The sequence below is a fragment of the Pipistrellus kuhlii genome, unplaced genomic scaffold, assembly GCF_014108245.1.
Source record: "Pipistrellus kuhlii isolate mPipKuh1 unplaced genomic scaffold, mPipKuh1.p scaffold_m20_p_6, whole genome shotgun sequence".
Taxonomy (NCBI): Eukaryota; Metazoa; Chordata; class Mammalia; order Chiroptera; family Vespertilionidae; genus Pipistrellus; species Pipistrellus kuhlii.
Genome location: NW_023425562.1, coordinates 3,690,920 through 3,697,500, shown reverse-complemented (window position 1 = coordinate 3,697,500; position 6,581 = coordinate 3,690,920).

Here is a 6,581-nt window from a genome sequence, read left to right as displayed (position 1 = left end):
CCACTCAAGTGTGCCCACTGAGAAAGAACAAGCTACACCAGCCTCTTCCAAGGAAAACTTCTCAGTAGATTGCAGCTCGATCTAAATCTGTCTTCTAGATTTTTTTTTACTGTTGAATCTTTGTATAAAGTATCTTAAAGGCAACTAGATTCACACTCATAGTAACCCCCACTGAGTATTTCCTCTTTCCGAAGCCGGAGCAGAGACACAGTGAGCAGTGGCACAGCTGTGGCAGGAAGCGGGAGGCTGCCACCTGCACGGCAGACACACTCACTCTGCTTTTCTTCGAAGGGCACATGAGCCTGGGAAAGCCCCAATGGGCGCATGTATTGTAGAAGGAACAGAAGCAAGAGCCTTGTAACCACTGTTTCGTAAAAGCAGAATGGGCTGCCAGGACAAGCAGTGAGTTCTTCTTACTAGCTTTGAACAAGGCAAAGCTAGACAGCTTTTTGAAAGGGCTGCTATAAAGATGAAGCTGCCTATGTATGTCTCACAAGGCATGCATGGCCTGCACTCAGAGGGAGAGGGTCCGGAAAGTGCCGGGCCAGTTTGAACCCAACAGAATCTCTTTTTATTGTTGTTATTCATCCTCATCTGGGAAGTTTTCCATTGATTTGTAGAGGGTGGAGGGGGAGAGACACACAAAGAGAAACATCGATGTGAGAGAGATGCAGCGATTGGTTACCTCCCACATGGGGATTAAACCTGCAACCAAGGTACATGCCCTTGACTGGAATCGAACCCAGAACCCTTCAGTCTGCAGGCCGACGCTCTAGCCACTGAGCAAAACTGGCTGGGGTCCCAACTGAATCTTTTGAAGACTTCCTTTTCTCTTAAATCTTTTTTTTTTTTTTTTTTTTTTTTTTTTTTTTTGAGAGAGAGAGAGGGAGAGGAGGGGGGTTTAGAGACATTCGTCGGTTGCCTCCCGCATGCATCCCTAGAGGGGATCGAATCTGCAGCCTGGTGTATGCACTGACCGGGAATCGAACCACCACCTTTGGGTGTCTGGGATGACACTCTCACTAACTGAGCCTCCCTGGCCAGGCTGAATATCTCCTTTTTTGCTGTCTTCTAGAATACCGAGTATGAAAAAATAAAAGCCCGGGTATGGAACGGTCATTGACTGAACCGCCTTCTTTTGGGACTGAGGGAAACTCGATCAAACACGATGCTATCTGTGTGGTTACCCAGGTTAGGACATTCTCTCTCTCTTCTTTTGTTAAATATATTTTATAAAATGTTTTTACAGAGAGGAAGGGAGAGGGATAGAGAGTTAGAAACATCAATGAGAGAGAAACATCGATCAGCTGCCTCCTGTACACCTCCTACTGGGGATGTGCCTACAACCAAGGTACATGCCCTTGACCGGAATCGAACCCAGGACTCTTCAGTCGGCAGGCCAACGCTCTATCCACTGAGCCAAATCGATTAAGGCAGGGCATTGTCGAGGAGGTATTAACACTGGGATTGCTGATTGGGTCCGCAGGCTTTGCCAACTCAGAAACTCACATCTGAGTTTGAGGAGTGACTCATTCTAGGTCAAAATGCTGTTGTTTAAAAAGAGACAGAATCTGGGACATTATTCAAGCACTGAGAACAAAGTTTAAACCCAAACTGGGACCAGTGCCTGGGCATTCATCAGCTTCGCAAAGGAAAACAAAATAAAATCGAAAACCATCTGGCGGGGGAGTAAGGAAAAGCGTCAGGGGGACATGGACCTGTTAGTGCAGATGTCCTTTTAATGACGCTCCTGCTTGTTCTGTGCCCCTGACCACACGTTTGAAACCAAAGGGCATTTTCCTCTTCAGGGCTCCACAGGACCCTGGTGTTCGTTAAAAGGCTGTTGGACCCCGTGCAGCCTCTCACGCATTTACTTGGCTCATCGCCTGGAAAACTAGCATTTTCAGACCCAGAACGATAAGGCATTGCTGCTCATAGGTATTAACTCACCTAAGAAAATCTGCGTTAGCGGTGAAAAGCTTAGGGAGGAGAATAGACCTTTTTCTGACATACGCAGTCCTTGTGTTGGTGACATGTATAGTAGAGATGATCTTTGGTTTTTTTAGTGTGTGAGTGTGTGTGTGTGTGTGTGTGTGTGTGTGTGTTTGAACGAGACTGTCGCACTCCCCTTTACTTGAGATCGATCCCAGAAGGATCAGAAAAGAGAACTTATCTAAGACCCACCGTATCAGAATCTCTGGGGCAGGAGGCTCAATTTTAACTAGCATCTCTGGAATTTTTATCAATATTAGAGTTTGAGATCCACTGGGTATCCCTGTGACTCGTGTCGGTGCTGCAGTCTGAGGAACGGCCTGCAGTCCCTGGAATTACTCACCCCTGCTGCCTCCTTCTGCTTCTCCTGTAGGAGCCTTGCCCCTCAGAGTGTTCCTCTGTTTGTTTGTTTGTTTTCCTCCTTTTCACGGTGCCACTGGCATTTCTACTCAGTTGCAGGTAGAATGGGAAACCTGCAGGTAGAATGAGAAAACATATGTGGAACCCTCTTCCTATATTTATATTTTTAAAACATGCATGGGGAAGAGGTAGAAGAGAGAACACACACCTGAGGCATAGGTGGTTTTTCTTAATAAGGTCAAGAGTGCACTAAAGAAACAGAATGTCTAGCAATCACCACAGCACATACCTATGTCTTCAAGTCTGAACGTTGGCAATTTTAGTTCTTGCAGAAGTCGTCACTAGCAGTGACTTACAAAACCAGGCACAGGGAATCGCCTGGTTTTTCAGATTTTCACACCTCTCATAAAATATGCTTATTTATCCATTTAGTAGTATATCATTGATTTTGAAAAATGTGTTTATGATGTAAAATAAAAAATAAAATAAAAAATATGTGTTTATGGTAAAACATTAAAATAGTATAAAAGGATAAACAGTGAAAAATAAAGTCCACTTCACAGTAACTGCAACCAATGACACACCACTGTTCCAATTTATACCCCAGAGATGTTCTCTGCGTACCAAGCTTATAAATGTATGTATAAACCCCCTTCTGTACACAACACTGTACATCTTGCTCTAACTAGTTTGGCTCAGTGGATAGAGCGTTGGCCTGTGGACTGAAGGGTCCCAGGTTCGATTCCGGTCAAGGGCATGTACATTGGTTGTGGGCACATCCCCAGTAGGGGGTATGCAAGAGGCAGCTGATCGATGACTCTCTCTCATTGGTGTTTCTAACTCTCTATCCCTCCTCTTCCTCTCTGTAAAAAAAAAAATCAATAAAATATACTTAAAAACACACACACAAACACTGTACATTTTGCTTTATTCCTTCGACAACAGATCTTTCAGATTATTGCAAATTAGCACATCCTTCTTGTTAACAGCACACCATTATGTTAGCATAATGTAGCTCCGGTCTTTTCACTTCCTGGGTCGGAAGGTATCTTGCAAAGAAACTGAGGCCTCCTTGATGACCGTGATCACTGTCTCCAGGCTTCCTCAGCTGCGCTTCCCGCAAGGTGCGCTCCTGTGTGATGCACTAACACAGCGCAGGTTCTTTAAGCCCTCTCTGTCAATTGCATTCACCTTAGGACAGTGGTCGGCAAACCCATTCGTCCACAGAGCCAAATATCAACAGGACAACGATTGAAATTTCTTTGGAGAGCCAAAATTTTTTAAACTTGAACTTCTTCTAACGCCACTTTTTCAAAACAGACTCCCCCAGGCCGTGGTGTTTTGTGGAAGAGCCACACTCACGGGGCTTGGGCAAATGGTGATTCCAAACTCTGGTCTGGGCGCAGGAGCATTTGGTGAGGGCGGTCTTGTACCTGGTTACTATGGTGACCACAGGAAACACGTCTCTGTCTCACAGAAGCATCTGCTCTGCTCAGAAGAGAAACGTGGCGATGTCCACATGAGCAAGCAGACGGTGCCAGCTCCCAGCGCTGTGTGCCCTTGGGAAAGAGCCACCAGTCTCAGCGAGCCCTCCCCAAAGAGCAGCAGCTGCCAGGCCGGGCTGCGTGCGTGCTCTGACCGGTCCTCTCCGTGCCATCCTCTGTTCAGGCGGGAATCACTCCGGAGCAGCTGACGGACTGCTTGGAAATGGAGTTACATCAAAGTCGCTACTGTGTTAATGCAATTATTCCTGAAAAGGGGTGACTTCCCATGCTAAACCTAAATTCAAATACACTGAGAAGGTGGGTACAAATGAAATGGCCCAGGAACCTGTAACCGTATATTCTGTAAGTGTTCTTAAACACACACACACACAAACAAAACACAAAAAGCAAGCAAAACATTTTTATTTGACAACATCCAGGCATGTTTTTGGAGTGTCAGCTACGTTCACGGCAGTCACTGTGACACTTGTTTTTTTGTGGTTTTTTTTTTTTTTTTTTTTTTTTTTTTTTTTTTCCCATTTCTATTTGTTAAGTGAGCCCCAAAAGTACTGTCCAGATGATGGGAGACAATAGCTGATTGTACTGTGTGCTGGTCGGGCCACATCTGGGACACTGTGTCCATTTTGAAAGGCACACGGACAAATGAGAGTGTTCTCTGAGGAGGGAGGGAAGAATGGGGAGGGAACTTAGAGCCGTGCAGAAACGGATCTGCCGAAGAGGGCGCGTATTTTCAGTCCCGAGAAGAGCGGATTATAAAGGCACACACTGGCTAGGTAGCTCTCCTCCACCAGGTAAAAGGAGGCAGGGTTCTTCGGTATTGCTCTGGAAGGCGGCACGCAGACAAAAGGCTGAAGTCACCCAGAGCAGTGGCTGAGCTCAAGCCCAGGTGCGGCTAAGCCTTCGCTTTGGTGCTAATCACAGCAGGAGCCGAGCACAGCCTGCCCACCACTGGCTGCAATAGGATCACTTCTGCTTCTGTTTTGAATATTGGACTTTATATCCCTTCTTGCCTTTTGGTCAATGAGGGGCTTTGGGCTTGATTTCCTGAGAAGGGCACATACCTGGGTTGCAGGTTTGATCCCCAGCTCTGGTCAGGGTGGGTGCAAGAGGCAACCAATCGATGTATCTCTCTCTCTCACATGGATGTTTCTCTCCCTCCTTCCTTCCTTTCCACTGTAAACATCAATGGGAAAAAATTTCCTCTGGTGAGCATTAACAAAGAGAGAAAGGGAGGGAGGGAAGGGGAGAGAGAGAGAGAGAGATGAATTTATGTCGATTAAGGGACTTACTGGAGATGGAAAGAAGACTATGCCAAGGAATTCCGTTTTCTGATCATCTCTAAAGCATTGCTGAAGTATGTGAACCATAATCTGCAGACAAAAACAAATAAATAAATACCCAGAGCCATCTTTGGATCACAGATACTATTAGCCCCTTTGTACGCTTGGTGCTTTCATAGGAACAGCTTTAAATGGAAGATCAATGCCAGCCTGAGTGTGCATGAGTGAGTTAAGTCACCTACCTTCTGGAAAATGTACTCGTTTGCTTTTTTTTTATGCCAACAACATTAAAATAGCATCTATACACAGGCAAGGTAGAATGGCTAACTGGGGAAAGCAAACCATATAATTCAAACCAAATGACTGCTTTGGGTCTGAGTTATCCAAATAGCTGTGACTAAATTGGTTGTTCTTTGCTTTATTTTGCTCACTTTCTTTTGGAAACAGTGGGATCGATGGGAAAAGTAGATGAACAACATTATTCAAATAGTTATCCCAATTTTCTACCCAGGGACAGTCCGTGTAGGCCCTTAAAATAGGTAATAGGGAGTGCAGTGGAAATGTTTTGCCCAAAATAAGAACTGAGCTCCTGTCATTTTACTGTCACAGCATAAGTTCTATTTAAATTTTATGTTTTAAAAATATTGACACTGTTCAGATGTTTACTTTAAGCTAGTATCAGCCCAAACCTACATTTACTGTGTCACTACTGCCTGTCAGCAGAAAGCAAGGCTGCACAGGGATTTCTAAATGCCGTTGGAGAAAAAGAGCTCAGTCATGACATATGAGAGAGGACCGATGTTTTTCCGTTTTTGTCTTTAATTGTTGACAGTAAATTGATGCCCCCCAATTCCCTCCCCTTTACCCTCCTCCTCCCAGCCCTGCCCACCCCAGGCCACTATTATCTATGCCAGTTGGTTATTCTTTTAAAAAAAACATTTTATTGAATTTTTACAAAGAGAGAGAGACAGATGGAGTTAGAAACATTGATGAGAGAGAAACATTGACCAGCTGCCTCCTGCACACCCCACCCCTGGGGATGTGCCCGAAACCAAGGTACATGTCCTTGACCGGAATTGAACTTGGGACCCCTCATTCCACACGCCAACGCTCTACCCACTGAGCCAAACCAGTCAGGGCCCATTGGTTTTTCTTAATCTGTTCCCAGCTTCCCTCTGAGACATATTAGTCTGTCCCACGCCTCCGTGTCTCTGGAACTATATTGTTCTTCAGTTTATTTCATTCATTAGAATCCACTTATAAGTGAGATCATGTGATGTTTATCTTTCTCTTACTGGCTTATTTCACTCAGCATCATACTCTCCAGGTCCATCATGCTGTTGCAAAGGGTAAGAAATCCCTTTTTTACTGCAGCCTAGCATTCCATGGTGTAAATGTACCACAGCTTTTTTATCCGCTCATCTACTGATGGGCACTTGGGCTG